Below are 24,129 nucleotides of genomic sequence, written 5' to 3'. Positions count from 1 at the left end.
CAACCTCAAATGTATTTTATATTTGTGATGGAGGGGTTTTGCAGACAAAGCTATACGTGCTATGCTCTTCTATTTTTTTTTTTTATTAGAACTATATTGCATATTGACAGTTGCAGGCTGTCTTCTTTCAGAGAAGCATCTTCATGGACCTCAGTATCTTTTTCCGATCACAAGAATCAAGTATGCAGCAAACCAGAGAAATGCTTAGTCCATTCTTTGCAAGTTCTTATGCTGCGCCTGTCACCATAATGATTTGAGCACCTTCCAGTCGTGTATTAAGTGACGTGACTACACATCTGTCACATCTTATCTGCTCTCATTCCTTTCCCCAGGGGCAGAGTCATATATAGTGAAATGGCTTGTTTTGGTAGTGTTTTAATGCAGCCTGCTGCTTTCTGTGAACATACATGAGTGTGTTGCAAAAACAGATAAGTCAGAGTTGTTATTCATTTGGTAATAAAAATGTTTCAGGAAAAAGAAGTAGGAGACAGAATGTTTCAGTGTTATGGACAAGTCTGGATGGTAACTTGCTACTTAGGAAATGTAGTGAGAAGTGGAGCTTTTAGTGCTGCTTCCTCCAGGTAAAGAAAGTATAGGGAAATGAAGTTGTTAGCATGTGTTCTATTATTTTTTTAATTAGCAGAAGCGTGTGTATTGTTCAGCACTGTGTAAACAAACACTTGATGTATTTATAAAACGCAAGGTGCCTTCTGAGGCTCTCTTGGGCTCTGTTCAGACTTTGAAAGGCTCCGAGCCAAAAATCTCCTGTGATCTCCTACAGTCAAGACTTAACATTTCTGATAATTTAATTATTTTGTTATTTATTGCACTGTAACTCAATCTAATTTGGAATTCCCTTTTACAACATGACTGATGTCGAATATAGCATTTTGAAAGCAGCCTTTGCTCCTTTGTTTTGAGTGTAGATGAATGGGACAAGTAGTGCTGATGGAAGTTGTGATGCAGTTGTCCTGCATTTTCAATGTGTGAACTCTTAAATATGTTTCAGTCTCACTTGTATTTAAATGTTTGCATGCTCTTGCCTGGTGTATCTTGCACTGTATTATGGTTTCACGTTTTGCCTTTGCTTTTAAAGAGCCATCAGGGCTGGCAGGTCCCTTAGGAAGCTGGTTTGTGGCAGAGCAGTGCTGCTGAAGGGCCCTGTTCTGGGGATGCCTACATCCACCTCTGTGCCTTAGCCAAATCCACACCGAGTTTATTAACCAAGTTTGTGGTGTGCCTCAAATCATGCTCGGTCTGTAGTGGAAGGTAGTACTGTATATGCCCTGGCAAGGGATGTTGCTTACTGGCAGATGATTTTACTTTCATTTTGTACAGATATCTTTTTGCTTGGAAGTCCTGAGCAGAAGAGCAGTAGGAGTGCAATGCTAGAAAGCAATTAGTGGGGAAAAAAGTGTCTCGTAATACTGGACATGTGAAAACAGACTGATTTCAGCATTACCTGTAAAAGCTGAGTTCAGTACTGTTTGTGCCAGTACCTGTAACAGTAGGGGAGTGGCCAGGGGATAAAGACATACATGCAGATGACTGAAAAGATCATATGGCTTATGAAGAAATGTTGAGGATCTTGAGAAATTGGGCAGAAAAGTAGCATGTAATTCACAGTACTCCCCCTTCATTCATATCAAAAATACATGAATAAGGTAAAGCAAACCGTACACAAGTACAAAAGTAAGGTTGTTTTTTAGCAAATTTTAAAGCAATCTGTCCTATTTTTTTAATTTCAGGGTATGCCTCTTGCTTCCTATCATTCTCCACATTTTCCAATGGTCTAACATAGTGTAGTTACTTTCGTTTTTTTTTAAATTAGTGCATGTTTTTTTTGAAAAAACAGCTCAAACTATAATTTTTATTTTTAGATAATTTTTCTTCAGTAAAACAGGCACTCAGAACAGAAGTTCTCTGTCAACAATACCAATTGCTTTGCTACCTCAATATTATGAAATTTATTGAGCTTCTAATACATTTATCAGATAGTTTCCATGGTGTTAAAGAACTGCTGTATTGGCAACAAAAGAGCACTGCATAGTCAAAAGGGGAAAATCTTTCAGTTGCTGTTTGCTTTTGATCAGTATGTTATTTCCCTATAGGTGAGATTTTTATTATAAGCATTTCGTAAGAATCCTATCTGTAGGTCGAATGCTGTCGGTCCTAAGCAATCAAAAATCCTATCAACTCCAGAAGACTTCTGCTTAAGTGAGAGCTGCAAGATGCATACCACCTTTTTCAAACATAGCTACATTTGATTTTTTAAAAGTATCTTCTTTATCATAAGATTTAAGACTGAAGAAAGCTGTTTGTTTTTAGAATACCACCTTCAGAATTGTACGCATGGGAAATGATTATTATTATCTGAGTTGTAAAAGAAGAAAGCCTCAATTTTCTGTTGACTTCCATGGGGGTTTGGCTGCTTGTCATTTCTGTGCTGGTCTCCATTTGTGAAATTTGGAATGGTTTACAAATGCCAACCAACTATGAATAAAATATCTAAACTAAATACTTTCTCCTAATTTATAAACAAGAATGTGGGTTCATAATGGCTGTGCCTTTCCAAAATCAAATTTTGCTTTATTTCCATAATTGGTAATAGATCCCAGGACTCCTCATTTATTGTTTGGAAGAAATGCTGGAACTTGGTTAGTTCTGCACATAATCAATGGTGAATCAAACATCAATCCTGGAACTATTAAAAAGAATTTTGCACTTGTTCTGGTTGACATAGATCTGGACATAATGGGCCGGCTCTGTGTAAGATTTGAGAAAAGGGCCCTAATCCCAAAAGTGAGAAGGATTTATCCCTGTTATTTTCCTTAATGCGTGGGGTTCCTGTCATACATAATTAAAGTCTTCACTTTTTCTTGTGCTCTTGGCAGTTCTTTTTTTAAATTTATATTTAACCTCCTCTTTGATTTTGTAAACATCTGGTGCTTGTAGAATAATTCCTCCAATGGTCTTAAAGATTTCTGTTTCTGAAATCTATTTGTTTAGTGGTGTTTAGAGAGGGCCATGCACCAATTACACTCTGTCTTTTTGAAAGTTTTGCTGCTTGTTGTTGTCTCCCACATCTGGAATGCGGTTTTGTAGAACTACACTTGTAGAAAACATGCATTCATACAAATGTTGACTTGGAAGTTACGACCATATAAAACAAACAAACACCAACATAAAACTTCTTACTCCAACAGTGTGTTAGTGAAGCTGCAGGTGTTGAGAAATCCTCTCTGCTTAGCCCTGATGTTCTAATGGTCTTTGTTGCTGTTCAGTTGTCTCTATTTATGTGTTTTTAAGTCTATTTAGGTCTGCAGATTTTTCCTTTAGCCTGCTCCCAATCCTTGAGCGTAGTTGCCTTACTTTCTGAACTTCTCAGTCCACCTCCTGGAAGTGTTAAGGGACGATCGTTCCCACCTCTTTCTTTTTTATTATTTTACTTTTTAAAGTGAAATGACTTGCAATCACTGCGTACGTTATATTTCTGTACTATTCACAAGATTGAGTCTAAAATCTTGATAACTCTTTGCAGGAATGTCTAGACTTAACCATCATCAGTAGCATTTGTTGTCAGTCTGTATTTCTCTTGCATGTCTCTATAATATGCTTACTAGGATTATTTATTTCTTTAATAATCAAGTTTTCTTTTCTGTGTCCAAGTGTAACCCTACGGGTCTGTAGTAGAACCTACTGTTTCTGTAATAAGTACCTCCTTTATATCCCTTTCCCAAAGTACTTTTGACAAATAAAAATTCTGGTTTAGCCATGCAGTCAGTTCTGTGTAGCATACATGATTGTTGAAGCTTAGTGCTGCCTTGATAAGTAATTATGATACAGAGCTTTACTGTTTAAAAAAAAAAAAAAAGGCATGTTTTCCATGGCTTTGGAATCATGTGTGTGCTTGTAAAAATGTGAGTTTATGTGTATTAAATGTGTTTAATACACATCTGTGTATATAAACAACTTATATGTTTATTTAATGTCACACATAAAGTTTAGGTATTGAGTTATTTCCTTTCTCATTTATTTATTATTTTTAAAATTCAGTACTTGGGATGGGATACTGCTTCTGTTCATTGGTAAAGCTCTGTTGTAAGGAGGCAGTCCCTTCGTGCTCGTCCATCAGAAGCGTGTGTCTGCCTGAAAAACGAGCGCCTTTATTTGTGCGTGCTGGGGAGTGGGAGGAGGACGATCAACTATTTTTAGGTTCAGGGTAACTTCCTTTCACCTACAGCTTGCTCATTCAAACTGCTGCTGTTTCTTTGGCTCAGTTGTGCAGAAGTTCTTAGCTGAAACAGACGAGAAGACTTGCTGAGTTCAATGAGCTTTGGTAGGGTTAAGCGTTTATGGATTAGCTGTGGAACTGTGTGATCTTGATAACTGTTTAATTCAGAGATACCAACAAACGGACGCGTGCTAGTTCATAAAAACTTCAGGAAAATCTGTTAGAAAAATGCTGCAGTCTTGTTTCAGAAGCCCACAGCAAGGTTTTATCTTAGTTTGAGTCCCTGCTGACTGTAGTGGTGGTTGTTGCAGATGCAGTTTGGTGATTTTTTTGTTGCTTTTATTCTGGTTGCAAACCTTTGAGAAGTTGCCAAGAGTACACACCAGTGTGCTGCCTCTCGTTTGTGCTGAGGCAAGTGTTTTTGGGGCCACAGTGTAAAACGGATTGTTAAATATGTTCTGCCTTCTCCTCCTTGATTTTTTTTCTTTTTTTTAAACCATGATAATCTCAGTGATCTGCTTTATTACCCCGTGCCCTCTCAAACAGTTGAATCAGCGGAACTTAAACGGGGGTGAACTTCTCTGTAGGGTTGGTGGCTTCTCTGTGTGTGGTTTTCTGGGGGGAAAAATGCTGCTGCAGCCTGAGGATCTGTATCAAGTGTTTTGAAAAGATATGGTAGCTGTCCAAAGAACTAGTGTAAAATATTTCCGCATGCTTAGTCACTGCACTTGATTGAAAAACTGCCTGTTTTGAGCAAAGGCTTGAAGTCAAGCTATAGGGAAATCCATTCTGTTCAAAAGTAGTAATGATTTACGATAATGGCTTGTTACAGGGTTCTTCAACAATAGGTTTCTCTAATTGATAGTGATGTGTGTATAATTTTGAAAATGTGTATGTTCTTACATGTAGTCAATGTAAAAACATATTTTCAGCCCATGGGAGGTTTATTTTTTCTATAGGAATTTTATTTTTGAAGTCACAGCATGTCTCGTACTGATTAACTGTTCTGTTAAATTGTATTACCTGAAAACAAAGTATATAATAATTTCATTGCAAAACACTGCTAACAGTTCATGATGTTTTTCTTAGGATCATTATTTTGCATTTAAACAATTTATTAAGGTTTGTCACCGTTTTGCCCCTTCTGATCCACATGTCAGGTTAACTGGGGGAGTTTTCTCTGAATGTGAAGTGCTTGGCACCTTCCTGAGCATCTGCAGGAGTTTGTGGCAGGGAAGGATCACAACATAATGGGGTTGATCAACCTGGTTAAACGGTCAGAAAATGAGAAAGGGGTCTGTTCTGGGTAGCTTCCTAGAAGGAGAGATAGAACAGCAGATTGCTGTAATGTCTGTTGAACATCTCTGGACATATTGCTAGCTCTGTTGTAACAGTGGCTTCATGTGTTCCCTGACCTGGAGAGCTTCTTTCAGTAATTTAGCATTGGACTTCACCACTGAGCAAGTTAAAAGAGAGGTGGAGGCAAGCAGTTTGTTCCTATAAGTTTGTGCATAATTCAGTGGTTTTGGACCATTAAAAATTGAAGATTTTAGGAATTTAAATAAATGTATCTGCTGCAAAACATCAGTCACAGACTTAGCTTTCCTTCGTTGATGGGTGTTCTGCAGAAGTTAAAATAAATCATCAGTGGTGTCTCCACGATGATGAATAAATGCAGATAACTGTGTGTACATCGTGGCAAAACTACTCGTTTTTTGGACTTGACCCCTAGTTGCAGATAATGGTGAAGTACTCGCATACAGCCATTTATTAAGAAAAATCTAATACCTTTGTGAAGAATAAAGGTAAGGTAAAATTCCATCTTGTCTGCAGAAGTGCTCAACTGTCAGATTTTCATTCAAACAGTGAAATAAATGCAGCTTGCATAGGCACCCGTTTTATGCCATTCATTATGAATGGTGTCTAGGTATAAAATATGCCTCATTCTGTAATGAGGGGAAAACTATTTATTTAGCTGTTCTTTTATCCTATAGTTAAGAAGATCTGCTGTTGGCATTATTATTTTTAATGGGTCTGTAACTTTTTGAGGAGCCTGAGAAAAAGATTAGTGTTATTAAGAAGAAATAACTGTGTTTTGTGTTGGCTGTGGTCTGTGGTTTCATCCCTTAACACTTCTCACCATGCCTGTGATACCTATCTGCTCCGGGCTGGCCTTTTGCTTGGGGTTTCTGTGCCTCTGTCCGGTGTCATTAATCTTATTTAACATCATCTTTACTTTCTTTGTTTCTTTCTTGTGTGTGCTTGTACCAAACTTATAGGTTAAATTTTTATATAGGAGTTGCAATAAATTTACTTTCAAGGTTTTGAATGTACTGTCACGTGGATTATGTTGTAAAGGGAGATTACTGAAAAAAATGTAATTAATATTGGGGATGGTCAGAAACAGAAGAAAGGATGGTTCAAGACTTTAGAGCAATTAGATATTCTTTTCTGTTTTGTTAACCACCAGGATGTAATGTGAATGCATGAGCTCTCATTACTTTACAAGTTTAGCTCGTGTCCTCTCCACTGTCAAGTTCCAAGAGCAGGGCATAGATGTTCCATGCAGTCTATTTTTAAAAAAGAAATTCGGTCTAGCAAGTGTTTTCTGAACTCAGTTTAGAGCAGTTAGCTGTGTGTGTTTATACAGAATACATTTTTCCATCCAAAGATGGAAAAGGTGCAAAAGACGATGATTGCAGCTGAGGCAGTGCTTGAAGCCAGAGTAGTGAACATGCTTGTTGAACAGAGTGAATGTTACCGAGACAGTCACTTTGGCAGCTGGTTATCTTTTGGTGTTTTTGAAGAACATTTTTGGGATAGCTTTTGCAGACCACAGTAGAGGTGGCACAATCCAGAACTGTCAAACAGCTTGGGTTGGACCTTACAGATCACTCCATCCCAGCCCCCTGTCATGGGTAGGGACCCCTCCTGCCAGCCCAGGCTGCCCAAATCCCATCCAGCCTGGCCTTGGGCACCTCCAGGGATGAGGCAGCCACAACCTCTCTGGGTTGCCAGTGCTTCACCATCCTATACCCTAACCCTGCATCGCTAGTTACCATCATTCACTTCAATTTCTCTTTATTCCACCCACCCCATGCTTTCCTTTCCTTTTTCTTTGCTTGTTCTCTATCACTGTCTTCTTTACCCTGCTTTCCTCTTCTTCCCATTACCTCTGACAGATACAATTCACTTACTTTTCCACAAGAGGGTGATAAAACTCACTCATACATATGAAACCAGGCGTTCCAGGTGGAGTGGATTGCAGAGCTCATTGAAAATCTCCATATAATAAAATCAGCTGTATTTAGAAAGGGAGGGGGGGGAAGAAGTCCGTTCATCATCTTAAGCTCCGTCAGCATGTTACGGCGGTTGTTTGTCTGCGCTTCTGGAGGCAAGACGAGACCCGCCAGGGAGAGATCCACCCTGCAAAGAGCGTGCCAGTGCTGTCCTGCCTCTGCTGCAGTAAGCAGACCTCACTGCAAGGCAGGCTTCTGCTCCTCGTGCAGTAGTTTGCCTCGGCCTTTATGCTCTGTGTGCTTTCTTGATTTTTTTTTTTTTTTCCTGTGTATTATTAGAAGAAGCAGAATCTCCACCCCCCAGTGCGAAGAAACTACAGCGGTTGAAATTTATTCTCACCTTTCAAAAGTGCAAAAAGGGTGGAAAAGGCAAGACAGAGAGAGGGAGAGAGAGAGAAAATAGAAATCTCTATCCGCTTTTGACCAAACCTAGACCTTAGGTATTTTATTAAAGATTAAAATCCTCTCTGGTTTGTGTTTCCAGGATCAGAAAGGGCCTATTGGTTACAGGGCTGATGGAGAGAAGTGGTTATTAGTCCTTCTGGGAGCAGTAATGGGTATCTATTGTGCCTAAAGCTCTGACACAGGGTTTGGCTCATGGAAGAGTGGTTTATTTGTCTCAGTACACTGGATAGCAAGGTGCAGTAGCAGACCCTGTAGGCATGTGTGGGAAGGTTTAATGCTTTAATGCACTTTGAGGAAGAGGCAGTGTGTTGGGGGTGCTCTTAATCTGTGTTTTGGATGCCATAAACTCAGAAAGTGTCCATTGCTATAAACTAAAGAATATCGATGCTGTAAACTTAAGAATATCAGCTGCCAGGTTGTCTTGTTAGCCACAAGTGAAAAGAGCTGCAGCGAGTCCCTTACCATGAGAGCAGTGAGCAAGCGGGATCTGTGCTGTGCGCCAGGCGTAAGCGAAGCAGTGGAAAGGCTCCTGGAAAAAGTCTAGACACTTCATCGCGATGAGTCAAAAGGAGGCCTGGCAGGGAAGGAGAAAGGAACAAAATGCTGGAGGTTATGTTTACCCCGGCCTCCCATTACTGTGAACTTCCAGGTCACAAAGTGAAATTTCTTACTCCTCCTTAAATTCAAGAAGAAAAAACACATGCCCCCCAATAATAGGTTAAAATTGCCATCTTTCAGGAAAAAGTCATTCATAAAACGAGTGGTCCCTTTAGAAAATCTCAATATTTCATCTCTTTCTCACAGTAGGGAATGCTAAAAGCAGGAGAAACATGTCCTGTTTCTCAGGACAGGTCTGTTCCTCTTCCTCTTCTTTCTGTGTCCCCTTCTCCCCCACCTACCACATCCTGAATGAGAACAGCTGTGCTTGTGCGGAGCTCCCTGCTGCTGGGGCAAGCAGGGCCACGGTTAAGATTTGGTTCAGATGTCTCCAAGGGACAAGTGGGACAGATTCGTCTCATTACCACTCCTGAGGGAGACACTTCAATCCCAAAGCAACCTTTCTACAAAAGAAAACCCCCAAGAAACCCAAATCAACATTAGGAGTTCTGCAGATGTTTCTGAGCCGGTCATGAGAAAGTGAAACTTTCATTTACATTAGCAATGTAAAAATCTTATTTTCAAGGTAGTGCCCTGATGAAGGAACGTCATAATATCTAGAAACAGAAGTGGCTGGAAGCAGGTTTTGAAGCGTACTTCTCAGTGAGTTACTTTTACTTCTGCTTGGTAAGGAACAGCCACTCCCATTGCAGAAACTGCCTTAATCAAGGATTTTGCAGAGAGTAGGATTGACGTGCTCTTCAGAGTCAATTCTGAGGCAACCTCATTTCTGTGAGCACATCGTTGATCTCCACTTGTTTCTGTGCAGTCGATCCTAGCATGGACAGGCATCGCAGCACAGCAGAAATTCAGTTGTTTGGATCTGAGTTGATTCACTTGTGGTGAAGTGTGCCAAAGCTTCATGGTCAATAAAAAGCAAACAGTTTGGAAGTGAATGTATTCTTATGTTTGGTTTTGGATATGTATTAGGCTTCTGAATTAAAAACCCTGATACTTGAAATACAGTTAATTGAAAAGTTCTTTCATGGTATGTAGGACAGAATAAAGTCCAGACTTCTTTTTTCATTACAGTTGGGTTCTTTAGTAAAGCATTCGGTGCTTAATGGTATTTTTGCCTATGTACTTTTACATGTCTTGAACACCAGGAGCAATGCAGTTTCTTGCACTGTTGTTTCCCAGGTTTCTAGTGCCTATTGGGTATCTATATTTGGGATTATTTTTCCCAGACGTATTAGTTGGTGTTTTTCCAAACTGAATTTCACTTTATTTTCTGGCCATGTAAGGAATTTGCTTAGGTTCCTTTGTATTATTTCTGACCTTACCACTATTCAGTGTTCCGTGTTCAATATCCTCAGAAGATGTTGTCTGTATGCTATTTTAGTCATACAGATCATTAAGGAAGTTATTAATGTCTGGACTAAATTGATTCTTACATCTCACTGGCATTGCTTTTCAGTTGGATACCTTGAGAATTTTCTCTTTTTACTTCCAGACTTTTCGGCAGTACTGAGTTTCTCTGTCTCTCCTGTCCCCCCAGAGTTGGAATCAATTTCAAACATAGGGCTTTGAGATAAAGAGAAGTGTGATTTTTCTATTTCCTGTGCTAGAATAGAACAAAATCTGTAAGTCTAATCACAGTCAAAATTGTAGCTGTATTACCACTGCATATATATCTACACATTGATTTCAATTTGCTGTCTTTGCACTTTAATTTGTACAGTAGTAGTTCTTAAATGATAAATTATTAAGTAAATATTTTCCTAGCGGAATGTGCCTTCTATTTTTATATATCATCTCGAGAACAGAATGTGATTCCTTTCTGTAGGGTCAGCTGCTTGAAATACTTGCCTCTGTTTGTTCTAACTGCATAATCTATAATCCTCAATATGTCTTTAATCCACTTTATCTCTTACAGAACTGTAGCTTTGGGATAAGGAAGAATATTGTATGATAGAATTTGAGGGTATAAAACTTAGAAAGACAAATTCTGTTTCTGAAGTCAGTATTGATAGACTTTGACAGATGCCACAGAGAAGAAATGACTAGTTAAGAAAATTAAATAGTGGTATTTTCATTCCTATAGAATGAGCAAATAATAACAAAAGTTTTATGTTAGTTCATATCAAGGCCTATGATACAATTGAAGATGAAATTTACCACTGGGCTAATCTGAAACATCTACTGCAGTGTTAAGGGAAAGGAATTGATTTGTTTTATTTTGACTCTTTATGGTTATTGTGTGAAATTGAATTCAACTTAAAGATGTTTACTTTTCTGTGCATGGCTAGGGTAGAAAACTTTTTTTGCATTGACTGCTTGAGTTGAGTGAATCTATTCCCTGGAATAAACATAGTTGTATGTATGCAGGAAAAAACTTTTTAAAAATAAATTGCCTGTAACCTACATATTGGCAAAATGTGACCTTTAAACAAAATTACTGGTGCTGTTAGGGGCGTCTGTTTTGATGGACTTGGTAAACTGTGTCCTTTTTCCAGTAGGATTATAAGGGAAGACCAGGCATAAACAACCAGCTACCAACATTTCAGAAGATCTATTTAAATCCCAACGAAGATTTATTTAAAATAACTGTTTTTATGTATACATTTCAGCTTTATTTTCTATGTATATTTCAGGTAGAGTACTTTATTAGATGCATGCTGATTTCCAGAAATGTTAGGTGCAAATATAGATGTTTGTTTTTTTCTTTTCCAAGTGTTACTTTTGCTTTTGTATGTTTTGGTAATTGACAGCAATTGAAAATCATTAAATAAGTTGTCAAAGGTCAGGTTTCTATGTTTGTCTAATCCTAAGGTATTAGGTACCATTTGGCAGGGGATGATGGATTTCTCATTTTGTTTAGTGACAAATAATCTGATGTTACGAGGTTTTTGGGTTTGAGAGGGTTGTGCAGTGATCTTGTTAAATGACAAACCTGTGCAGCACAAATATTTGTTATGAAGCCACACCCCAGAGCAGGCCTGGCTGCAAACACCACCAGTACTTCTGATTTTTGTTAAACGTGATTGATGTTAGACATGAATGTTCCTGGCTTCTCATTGTAGAACAAGATCAGAGATGTTAAGGAAACCTGGCACTGCAATCCTAATGTTTGTTGTTCTTACAAATGTCTAGAAACACGCATAGCACTGAAAACCCCACACTCTAAAAAAACACAAAACAGGAGAAAAACGTTAGTGTGGAGGTTTGGAATCACACATTTATAAAACTTCTGAGAACCCTCTGAGGAGGTTCAAGTTGCACTGAAGCTTGTTTTTGTGAGTAGAGATTTCCTTTATAGGGAAAAAAAAGATGCTACGTAGAGCAGCATGGTCCCTGCTTGCTGCTTCCATTCCCTGGCAGGGTGGGAGGGAGGGCCAGCAGCACCAGCAGCATGTGAATCTCAACACCTAAATATCAGTTCCTGCCCCTCTGTGATGCCGTGCCCTGTGGTTGTGGGGAGGGAGGGCCTGCAGGACTAACTGCCACTCCAAACAGAATCTCATTTTAATTTTTGCAGTGAAATAAGTGGGAATTTGCATTTTTCCTTTCTAGACAGCTAGAGATTGTCTACCAGGGCATTAGCTCCTCTGCTTAAATTCATACCGTGCTTTCTGCACTGCCATACCATTTGCAGTAAAAGAGCAGTTGCATGGAGACAAAGAGACTGCTGATTTAAGTCTCAATAGAGAAGTCTGTTAGGCTTCGGCTGTGGGAGGATACTAAATGTAGCTAAGAGGTTGGCAGATGCTACCTGGACCAAAACTACTTGAAAATATTAAGCAGCTGTTTAGGTTTGCTTAAAAAACATGTGATGGCTGGAAGAGATGCTGGGAAAAATATGACAGATACAGGAGTTTGGGTTTAAAAATGTATTGTTTTGGATTTTATTTGCTGATCGTGTTGAGTAATAATAAAAAATAGAATTCAGCTGCAAATATTTTGCCAGAATTGATTGGGAGGGGGGCAAGCCAGTCCTTCATCTTCCCACCTGTCTTACAGTTTTTTGTCTTGGCTTATGCAACATCCTGGCTTTCATTTTCAAACGGGGTTTGATTATGTAAGTTAAGCTTAAAGCTGCCTGGTGTTGTCTTTTGAAGTTTTCAGAAAGCTCGGTGTATCTGCTGATATTAATGCTTTTCTAAGGTGGAACACTGTAAAAATGTACCGAAGGGGTTTGTTTTGCACTACCACCTCTGAGAGCACAGAAGCAGGGTGATGGGACTGCTGAATTTCTTCTGCTTGTGAGCTGTGCTGCCCAAGAGGGGGAGCTTGCTTCACCTGCTTTGGACCACGATGGTCCTGGGAGCTGCCCTGGTTTCTCACCTTGGCGCTGAGCTGGAGTGTAAGCGCTCCTTAGCTCTGTCATTTCTGCCCTGCGAGCGCTGTGTGGGACGCCTGCAATGTGCCACCCCAGCACGTTTGGTTTGTTTTTCCTCTCGGTGGGTGGAGAGGGGAAACGAAGAAGTTCTGCGAAGCTGTTGTGCCGCATGCCTAAACGTAGAGGAAAGGCCCGCGGAAGCCATTGCTCAGGACCACAGTAGTTAATTTAGGAAAGTGTGAACTTCTAATTAATTTCTAAGTGCAGTTCCCTGTATGATCTGTTTCATGGGTAGAGCTGATTACAGGATCTCTGGGCAGGGTCATTAGGCAGATAACGTTAATGGAGATATTTATGCTTTGCAAGCCTAGGTTGGCACACGTGTGAGTATGTTTCCAGTAGAAGGCATTTGATGCTTACCCTGCAGAAAGTCAAAAGAGATGATTAATGCTTTGTGCCTTTGGAATATGTCTAATTTTGTGTGCCTAAAGCTTTTAACGTGTGTTATAGGAACTGGAAGAAAACGCTTCTTGGCATGTCCCAGCCATTCGTCACATAGAGCCACAAAACAATGCTCAGATGAACAAAAATCTCTTGGTTGAATCTAAACGGAAAACACAGTTTTCCATAGCTTAATTATCGCAGAAATGGTGGTTTCATTGTGGGCAAACTTCACTGAAACCTGGAAGATTTCTGCGAAATTGTCTGAAAGAAATACTTTTCTCCTCTGAGATGAGACAAAGACAAGGCAAGAGCTTTATCCGTGTGCATCTGTCTTGGCTGCTGGTCCTGCTTGTGATGGAAAGGGGTTTTCAGGCTTCATAAACATCCCTTTTCATTCATTTACTGTTGTGGCATACAGCAACTATTGTGGTTAAAATTTCTGCACACAAGTAGGTTTTTCTTGTACAATTTCTAAAGGGACTATTTCTGAAGGAGTAGATAGGAAAAAAAAAAAAAAGCACTTGTGTCCATATGAAATGTTTACTTTAAAACCTACCTACAGGCTCCTTGCCATTTGCCTGCTGTGTTTTTTGTGCCCCGGCTGAGACTTCTGCCTTGCCCGTAAATACCAGCCCGAATTTGTCAGTGTTGTGAGGCGGTGGAAACTTTGTGCGTAACAGCTAGATAGGGCTATCATCATTAAGCATGATGAAGCATTTAGCATCTGTTATTAACTAACGTGTGTGTGTGTCATCCTCGCAGGGCAAACAAGCGCGGTTTGTTGGCCCTTAGATGTGAGAAAGGCGTCGGTGTTACCTCCGTGCGTGGCGTTGGGGAGATCGATGCTAGGAGGTAGCATGGTGTTTGGGAGATGGCATGCTTGGAGAAGCTACGGGAGAATCACAGCGAGAGAGACACATTAAATGACTGAAGAAACAGCAAATGTCTTATCCAGTACGTTTTGGGGAAAGAAAGGCTTTGTATTGTTTATCCAGAGGTTGAGAGGGGATATGGTTATAATAATATGGGGAGAAAATCCTGGTCAGATGTGAGGACTAATGCTGTTGGCTAAAGCCAGAAATGAGGCGTGCATAGTGAGGACAAATATGTGCTGGCAGGAACTTCTTAAAATGACGTTGGGTTCTGTGTTGCGTGCTTCCAAATCAAGAGTCAGGACTTCCCTGAAAGTTATGGTATAGTCAAACACAATTTACAGGGCTTAATTCAGGGGGGTTGCTTCACCGTGGATCTTCTGGACAGGTTCACTTATGTTAGGTGGTGCCTTCTGGTAGCCCCTTGCAGCTTTCAGTTTTTAAAATCTGCGTAAAATCCCAGCCTTATCCATTTCAGGAGCTGTGAAGGTTTGTCAGAAAGGCCCTAAGGGATTTGGGAAGAAAAAGCGAGGCTTTCGTGACTAGAATAGTTGGGTATTTCCTTGGAGGAATTGCACTTTGTTGTTTCCTCAGCTCTGTGCATCTTGGGTGATGCTCTGCTAGCTGTTCAAAAACTGCTTGCTCTTTTTGCTGCTTAGCCTGAGCCACCAGGTCGTGGCTTACAGAATGGATGATGACTCAAAACGTGAAGGAGATTGGTGGTAACTGGTCCTGACTACAACACGGTGCCACATAAACATTCAGAAAAATCCGGATGTCTCAAATTGGGCATCGAAAATTAATGGAGGATTTTAATCAGAATCTTTTTATTTCTCAGTGCACTTTCAAATTAGTATCTTGTGAGTAATACAGCATAAAAATGACTTTCTTTAGAAGCGTTATTCTTGTTTGGCTTGAGAAAAACAAGAAACAAAAATTAAGTATGACATTATGCAAACTCTTTCAGATTGGCTGCTTTTATTACAGCTAAGTAACTGGAAGATTGCTCTAATCTTATTTAAAAGGAAACAAGTCTGATAGAATTCATTTTGTTTTTCTCTTCAAACATCAGACTGTCACCAACACTTTTCAAAAGCCTTGGTTAGAAGAAATGCAGCCCAGTGAAAGGCAGGTAGAATCCAGAACGGAGTGCTGTTGCTGCGTTGCCTCACCTGCAGAAGGAAGGGACTTCACGCTCAATCAGCTATTTTTTTTTTAGCAATAAAACTTTTAATTATCTTGGTTTTTAATGATTGTTTTAAATCATTATTTCATTATGCAGAATCCTTAGGAGTAGCATGCTGTGTTAGTGTTTTTACTGAAAACCATAATTCATTTTGTTTCATCAGATGCATTTATTCTCATTAAGCACGTTCTGGCAAGCCTCGCCACGTTCAATAGCAGTGTTGCTGGAGTTTTAAAATAATTTGAAACTGTGATCCCACCTAAGCTCTTCTGTTTTCTCGCTTCCTTCTTGCCTGCCTTTAGTACAACTAACTTCATATGCCCTCTCTCCCGTCTTTCCGTTTAGAGCACCGCTACCACATGCATCTGTCAGGCTCATTTTCAACTTGTTATTCCCTTCTTTGGCTCAAAATCTTAGGGAATATCAAACAATTTCTACCAGAACTGTGATTTGATACTGCACAGAGCCCAAAAGTTCATCTGTGAGGACAGATTGTCAGTGCCTTACAGTGTCATGTTCTACCACTAATTCCATGGTGTAATGAGTAGTAATTTATTGCAGTGTGTTACAAGTCCTTGCACTAATTTTTGCCGTTCTTGGCTTTTGCCTTCTCATTTCCAAGCAACTCTCATAAAATGAATCAAGAAGATCACTAAAGATGAAAGGGAATGAGTGTGAAACCTCAGAGATGCTGCTGAGGAGATTTAAAAAAAAAAAAAAATAATAGTAATAAATTGTGGCTGTGTGTATAAAAACTTAAAACTTGCTTTTTTTACTTTAGTCATTTTGTGAGGTTCAAGAAATGAAGCATTCCGTGCCAAAGAACACAAAGTTTGTGCAGGTTCAATATGTACTTAAATACAAGCAGTGAATTGCCGAAATGAAAGCCACTTGGCACACCTTGTTGAAAAATGATTACGCTCTTGTTCTCTGAAAATAAAGGATTGTAATTTAAGGCTGCCTTCTTAAAAGAAGAGTTTTGTCCCGAGTTGTTTCAAGGTAGAGCATGAAAAAGGAAGTAATTTGTGAAATGCCGAACTACAGTTTGGTGTCAAAGCAGCCGAAAAAAAAAATTACTCAAAATAAATAGTTGCTCTTATTTTGAAAGCGTGTCAGAGTGTGGGAGCTTTATTTATGCATAGTTGCTATTGGCTGTACAAAACCCTCATTTCTGCGGCTAATGATAGATAGGAATACTAATAATATAACTCATGCCTTGTCATATTTTGCTGCTTAATCATCTTGTTTGGCACTCCCCCGTTCGTGTTGTGTGTGGACATAATTCAGGACCGAAAGCTCACTCGGGCACTGGTGTGACAGTGCAGCAATCACACGGCCTGGGATTATGCAGATAATGAAAGGACTGTGACTAGCCTCTGTTTACCTGCTAAAACCCGAGTGAAGTTGGGGACAGCAAACAGGCAGCGTGCCGGGAGCAGCCTCCTCGGCAGGACCATGGCCACCTCTCTTGCGTCACGGCTGCTTTAAAGATCCAGGGTGGGTAAGCAGAAACCAAGAGCTCTGGCAGGCTCGGAAGCATGTGTCAGCAGGGTTGCTTTAAACTTCTGCCACGCAAAACTTCGTGCTCTTCAAGTCTTAAAGACTGCTCTGCTTTCAGAAGTAGTATTAGAAGGACATTGCTGACCTCTTACTAAAAACATCTGATTTATAAGCAAACAATTGCCTGGAAATTAATGCGTATTTGAAACGTAATGGGGGGCTATAGCATGAGTTGGAGCACATATAAAATAGGAAAAAGAAGTGTTTTGTGTGTTTTCCTTAATTTTGTGTTAACAGCTTCAATTTTGAAATTTAAAACTAACATTTTCCTAGATGCTAGCACTGAACCTCGTGATTGCTTGTGATTCAGAGTCTTGCTGTTTTGGTCTGGACATCATTTTTTTGTGTGTGTGTGTGTAGAAAGCAAATCCTTGGCTTGATACTGACGGTGGGCCCACTTGGCGGGGTGGCCTGTAACAGGTAAAATGATGACAAGGTAAAAGGAAGCATCTGAAAACCAAATGGGAAAGAAGTTTCATTTATTCAAAATCCTTTTTCCTTCTCCTTGGCTTTTAAATGGCGTTTCCTCTTTAAGCACTGTAGGTTCTTCCAAGATAGCCCTGATTTTTTTGTGAAGTGGTTTCCATGCTCTTGTGGATGCATGAATACCAAATAATAGAATGGGTGGGGAGGAAGTTGATTGCAGTGTGACTTAAAAGCATGCATGTTTTGACCTCAACGACTGGTTGTTTGAAAAGAGTGATTTGCTGTGCTGTTTGTTTGAGCCTCGGGTTGTTTGGTGTTAATCACCAGCCAGTTATGAATATAATTCAGTAGTTAGACTAGTGAATTAAACCATAGGCTGGTGTTGGACTTCTAAACTTCAGCCAGCACTCGAGTGAAGAGGAGGGCTGTTGGTGGTGCCGTGTTAATGGAAAGGAGCAGTATTCCACCTGGGGATGGCATGAAGGTAAGGCTCTTCAAGCTGAAGAGGAATGGAAAGATAAGGTGTTTGTAATTACTGCTGGGGTTGCTTATCTGCTTCAAAATGGATTTTCTGCGACGTTGTGAGTATTCACTGTGAAATGAGGCAAATTAAAAGGGCAAGTTTTTTTTTTTTTAACTGCTTGCTCTTTCTATGTTGTTTATGGCGTAGGTTTGGAGTAGGAGGCCTTTTTGATTTGCTTTATAACTTGCTATGTCTTTCTTTATCAGACTTTTATTGATATCATTTAAAAACATTCTCTTTATGAATGGCGTAGCAAAGCAGTGGACTCAGAGGAAAGCTGATCCTTTTTTTTTAAAGTGGTTAATCGTATTTACAGATGTGCGATGATTTTGATGAGAAAGTGAGTAGAAGTTAGATCAATTTAGCACCAGATCCTGTATTCTGGATTCCTCTGGCGTGTGAAGGAAAGTGGGATCAGTCCCCGTGTTATAACAGTTCTTCCAAAACTTCAGAATCAGGACCAGATCTTGCGCTATTCAGGAACAAATATAATTTGATTATGTTAGCATTTTGTCCAGTTAAGGATTGCTGAATAGGGTTAAAAATGTATAAGACAGGCAAGTAAAGGAGGATGGGTGTCAATGTCAGTGTTACACTAGCTCATGTATTATGTGGCTGATCTGTGTTCAAGGATGTTAACAGGGACTGTATTTGGTTTTTAATTCAAAAGAGATTTCATGTATTTTATTTTTTGAAAATCTTTGCTGAAATTAAGACTACTTTTGAAGTTGTCATTGAATGTGCGAGGGCTTTGGTTAATTTTCCTCCTGTTGGATCCAGTCGGAGGTAGAAAATTATGTGCAGAATGAAGGCAAAATTGACTTCTAAGGTCAAGGTAGAATTCCAAGCTTTTATGTGAAATTTAGAAATCCAGAAGATTTCTTACCAGTCATGTGTTCTAAATATTTCCATAGGAAAAAAATACTGTTTCTGTTTGGCTTAGGAAAGGGCACTGTCATTGTTCAGTATGGATAATAAAGAGCCCATAGTGCAAGAAGCTTAATTTTCAAATACCAGTCTGGCAGGAATTTTGTAACCTTCCTTCTAGCCTGTGTGTTCTACCCCTTGGACATCCAGAAAATGCTAGCAGTTTAAATTATCACAATTTAGACACTTGTTCCCATCATCAGTTTTGTTTTATTGTTTATTATCATTCGCAAATAGTTCTAAAATTCTTACAAATGGCAGTGATTTAGCTGCATATTTTAAGGAGAAAATAATTTTTGTTTATTTTTTTAAGGTTCAGGAAGTCAAGAAACATCAGATGAGCTGTGGTGGTTATCTCCCACCCACCCCTCACCTTTGTGAAGGGTGAATGGCAGCACATTGGGTAGTCACAAGAAACGGTAGGATGGTTACAGGAGGGGGAAAACCGAGCAGAAGATGTTGCTCACTCACAGAATGAGGAAGTAAAGAGGAACTGGAAGGACCTGTTGTATAAAAAGGCCGGGGTTATAGCTGGTGCAGAGGTATTAGAGCTGCCTAATACCGGAAACCGGGCGCAGAGGAGGAGGGAGAGCTCTGCCTGAGCTCATTTATTCTGCGGGAGAGAGGAGGAAATGCTGCTGCAGGCGCGCTGTTTCCCGTATCTGAACTCGCTCTAATATCTTAAACCGCTTTCTCCTCAACTTCTTTAGCTTGGAGGGCTTCCTAACGTTGAGATTTAAAAAAAAATAAAAATTCAAGGAGTGCTTAGCGTGCTGCTACTTGGTGATAGTGAGCATGTGGAGAAATGATAAAATTTTTATTCCTGATGAGGGTGGAGTACCGTATTTCATAATAATAGGACTTTTTGCCTTACAAGTGCTCTGGTCAAAAATACTGATGCGTAAATTTGCACCTGTCTACAAGCTGATTTAATTGTAAAGGATTTTTTTCGGGTGACCTGAGATACTGAAGGGAGGGCCACAGGTAAATAAATGCTTGCACCGTGAGTGCCCTAAGGTGGTGCTGCTGCCTGGAGGAAGGATTATCTCGTAGAGGGAAGAGAGAGTAGCACCCAAAGCAGAAGAACCTGCCGTTTTCCTCCTCATTGCACAAGCAGCTTTTTTGCAGTTCTCCTGCCTTGCTGTATCCTTATCTTTGCTTCACAGTAGAACGAGGAAAGCTGTTCAGCCATTCTCAAAGCTGTGTCCAGCCATTCTCAAGGGAGGGCCTTGTGCAGGAAGAGAGGACAAACTGGGGGCTTCTTGTCCAAGTGAGGAAAACAACATGGAGAGCTCATCCAGCTCTGGTAGGCAGGTCCAGATGAGTGCAGGAAATGACCCTGAAAAGTCAGAAAAGCCTCACAGGCACCTTTGGGTCCAAGCCAGGAGAGGAGCTGGGTGGATGCATGCCACATGAAGTCAGCAGTGTCCTCTGCGGGGCTCAGCCCAGCTGGGAGACTTGGACAGGCTGGATCTGAGTGCCACCAGTGAGCCCCAGAATCTCCTGGTTGCTCACATATTGTTGTAGCTTTGAGACTGCCACACCTGCCTCGGAGCTCAGGTGTGTATTAACACAACAAACAGCTGTCAGGCCTTGGTCTGTGCAAAAAATGCTTTGGTTGTGCCCATACAACCTTGAAGAATGTAAGTAAACAACTGGGAATAGCCATGTCCTGTCCCATCCCGGCTGTTTCCACAAGTAGTAGCCCCCCAACATTTTTCCAGAATTTTGGATCACCAGGCGTGAGGTTTGGGAACTGGAGAAAGAGCAAGAAGGGGCACTCTTGAGCTGGGTACTTGGGCCCAGGTTGCTTGATGGGCTCTGCTGGTCTGACAGAGGCTCGCTGTCCTTCAGCTCACCCCTTGTGCTGCTCAGGCAGCGAGTGCCCCTCAGGTACTGTCATGGGAAGCCAGGACTTGTTGCCTCTGAGGCCCCAAACATTTGAAGTCAACTAAAAAAGAAAAAAGGCAATGGATCTTTCCTGTAATACAATTAATTGGAGTTTTTCTTTGCCTTATTACCCATACCTCAGTCTGTACCAGGGCTGAACACAACCATGTAGAACACTTCTTGTTTGTTTTTTAAATCTAATATGGAAGTGGGCAGTAGGACGTGCAGGGTTAACAGTGTTGGTGGCTTCCAGGGGAAGGATTGCAGTCCGAGTTAGTTCTTTTTGGCTGTACCAAATTCAAAGCCCATCCTTCTTGCCTTCATTTCAAGCAGAAGCAGCTCCTTTCTCAGCGATGCAGCAAAACAAACCATCACAGAAACATGCAGCTTCTCATTTGCAGAATAAATGATTTCAAGTTCTCTTGGGTCCACATGGAAAAAGCACTCCACCGTTTTGCCGGATGCTGTGTTCTCCAAAACATCCCATTTTTTTTATGGCTGTTTCTTAATGATCCACAGCTGAAGGCCCTTCCCCTTGCTCTTGGCAGCCTGTGCAGTCTTTATGGGCTGGAACAGGATCTTTCTTTCGTCCTCGAGAAGAGCATTAATCCTGCCAGTATTTAACTGAATCCAGGATTACTAATCTGCTGAAAAGCTCTGCTTTTGGTTTTCACAGCTGATGTAGAGGACATCTGATGGTTGTGTTCATGTTATCGAAAACGCGTGATGTGTTTGTTTGTGGTAACCTCAGAATTTTGAGAGGGGATTCATTAAACTATTATTAAGTGATTGCGGTCTTCATTAGTAAAAATGAGTCAAGTTCTCTTAATAAAATGCTAATTTTCTCATTTATGTTGTATATTTCTGAAGTAATGGCTTTTAAATAGTCAGCATTTGAATTTGCCTTTCTAGTGGAATAATAAACTATCATAATGACTAAAGTAATTTAGGATGAATTTAGATCATTTAGCTATTTACTTTTCCCACTGTTTTCCTAGTAAAAGCTGCTTAACTAGTCTGTCTTATGATCTGTTTTTTTTGTTTGTGTCATCTTGGTTGGTAGCTACACAGAAGCAGAATACCAGAGAGGAAACTCTGAGATTCGATAACTTTTCATTAGCAAGATGATTAAGGAGCACACACAACTCCCTGAGTTGTGTGATTGGTGTCTGTGAAGCCTGATGTTTTATATCATGTATATAAGAAAAGTCTGTGTGGAAATACACCTGTGTGAGACTTGGGTGCTCCTGTGCATGTATTTTCATCATTTATTTCACTTTTTGCAAATCTAATTTCGGCATAGGTTTTCTGTCATCTTGTTTGAGGTGACCTTTGCATCTTTACATATTTATCTAGATAATACATGGAAAAAAAGACTGGTGAATAAGGAGAAAACAGTTGATAAATGCTACAGCATCTCTTGTTTCCCGTGGTGCTTCCTCACTGGATTTACAATGTTAAATATGTAAAATCCTCATGCAATAATGTCATTACTTTAAAAAGTGTCTGAGTGAAGTCGCTATAGAATCTGACAGGCTAAGACTTGGTCAATTTGTATTAAACTCTGGGCTTCCCCTTGCATGGGAACAAATTTACTGGAAGTTTCCTCGTTTGAATACATGCAAGTATGAGGCATACGTATTCCTCAGTGCAGCAGCTGAGAAAGAGTTACTCGACGAGGTTACTTTTCCAGTTGTGACTAAGGGGCCAATTAGCAGCATCCGGAATGAGACGGCAGCACCTGGGTAAAAATAGATGGCATTTGGAGAAGCTGGGGGCTGTTTGGGAGAAGGTCTTTAGCTGCAGACTGAGAGAAGCGAGACAAAGAAGCGAGCTTCAGAAAGGAGTATTGCAGACATGATTGTGAGAAACTCCACGAACGGGCAAAGGTAGGAGCAGCCACGGACATGGCAGAAAGTAATGGGATCAGCTCCCCAAACCGAGGGGCCTCAGCTGCAGGAGGAATGCTGAGCTGGGCTCTTGACTCCCTTCTGATAAGAGGGATAATGCTAGCGTTGATATTAATGTGAAGCAAGCTGTAACATCCTCTAAATGCCAAGAACCAGAGGAGTGGGTGTAAAGCTCGCTAAAATTTTAGGTCTTATATTAAGGATTGATACTTGAATGCTTCTGTCAGAGGGAGGAGTAATGCACGCAGAAGTGCTGCTTCAGTAGGTTTGCTTGAAGGTGATTAGTTGTTGCCTGACACTCTGAGACCAAATAATTGAGTAACCTGCCAGATACAGGGAGGTGAGCTTGATGTTACGAGACTGTATTTTGCTTGCCAGCCCTTACAGTTATAAATTCATCCTACGACTGCAGCAGTTTCAGAGGTCCTTCTGTGCCGTTCCTGTAGGATACGGAAGCTGCTGGATCAGTGTTGTTTAAAACTCTTTTGTTCTTCGCTGACCTGTTTTGACTGAGTGTTTGCTGCTGGATTGGGACAGGGCCATCTGCATGTGCTCACTGATACAGCCTAAATGTAACGTAAAGAGAATGTAGTAGGCTGGCTGCTTTCACTTGGTAGACTTCAGTCCAATGGAGGCAATTATTTTAAATACTTATTTTCATTGTAAATGGCATGCTCTACTTGTCATTTAATAATGTATCAGTGAATTTTATATTTCATGACAAATAAGGCGAGAAAAGATGCACCTGAAGTCCTATTTTGTAAAATCCAGCTAAAAGTAAGTTTTTAAAAAACAGGCAAACAAAACGTGTGGCCTAATAATGGAGCTGCTAATCCTAAAATGTTTGTTGTGCCAACTAGAAAGTGTACCATTTCTGTATTCATATGGTCAGGTACAAAGCATGCTTGCTGTACTATACGTGCTTTCTTAATCAGTGCTCTTAACTTGCAAAGACTGTGTAAATTGCCTTTTAAAAGTTATGCTAATTCTTAAATATAGCATATTTGCATATACATATAGCATATTTGGATAACCTCACTTATGAAGTGGTCTGTTTAGACTTATCCAAGTACATTTAAAGCTGCAAAGTACACGCTTCTCCTGTTGAGTCTCCTGTTGAGTTCACCAGTAGTTTATAGTGGAACACATGACTGATGAGATTGCTCTTCCTTTTCTTGATTACTAAGCAATGAGCTTTCTGCCAATTAGAGCAAAGGTGTAATTGCTGTTCTCATGAACTGATGTAACACTCCCATGAGTTCAGTTTGAAAAAGATGCCAGCTGAAGATGAAGTTTGCAACTGAGGATAAATATTGTTGATAATCTAATTTCCAGCTTCTCATCTTCATTCGGTACAGAAGCACCTTAACTAGTAAGTAGTTTGGGGAGAGGTAGAGAGAAGGTAGCAGTTGCCAATGAAGTGTAATGTTAGGTGACCGCAGAGGAGAGATTTTAATTAAGTATATTTAATGCCTAAACAGTTACGTCTGGTTAGCACTTGTAATGGGCTAAACTAA

The 24,129-nt window shown here is 40.2% G+C and overlaps 1 protein-coding gene across 7 annotated transcripts in view; it reads left to right on the top strand.

Moving 5' to 3' along the window:
- The window catches only part of PPP2R5E (protein phosphatase 2 regulatory subunit B'epsilon), an 80,548-nt gene that overhangs the window by 10,613 nt on the left and 45,806 nt on the right, over positions 1-24,129 (top strand). Inside the window, exon 1 of one of the 7 annotated variants that reach the window (XM_038179357.2) lies at positions 16,700-16,873. The exons of 4 other annotated variants lie outside the window; for them this stretch is intronic. The gene's annotated coding sequence lies outside the window, so the exon portion shown is untranslated. Of the gene's footprint in view, positions 1-16,699; positions 16,874-17,686; positions 17,847-22,462; positions 22,592-24,129 lie in introns of those variants that run through there. 2 more of the 7 variants (XM_072038190.1, XM_013102564.5) reach the window with 2 other exon arrangements.

The sequence above is a fragment of the Anas platyrhynchos genome, chromosome 5, assembly GCF_047663525.1.
Source record: "Anas platyrhynchos isolate ZD024472 breed Pekin duck chromosome 5, IASCAAS_PekinDuck_T2T, whole genome shotgun sequence".
Classification (NCBI taxonomy): Eukaryota; Metazoa; Chordata; class Aves; order Anseriformes; family Anatidae; genus Anas; species Anas platyrhynchos.
Note: the sequence above shows the minus strand (reverse complement) of the source record. Positions and strands in the feature narration are given on the sequence as shown.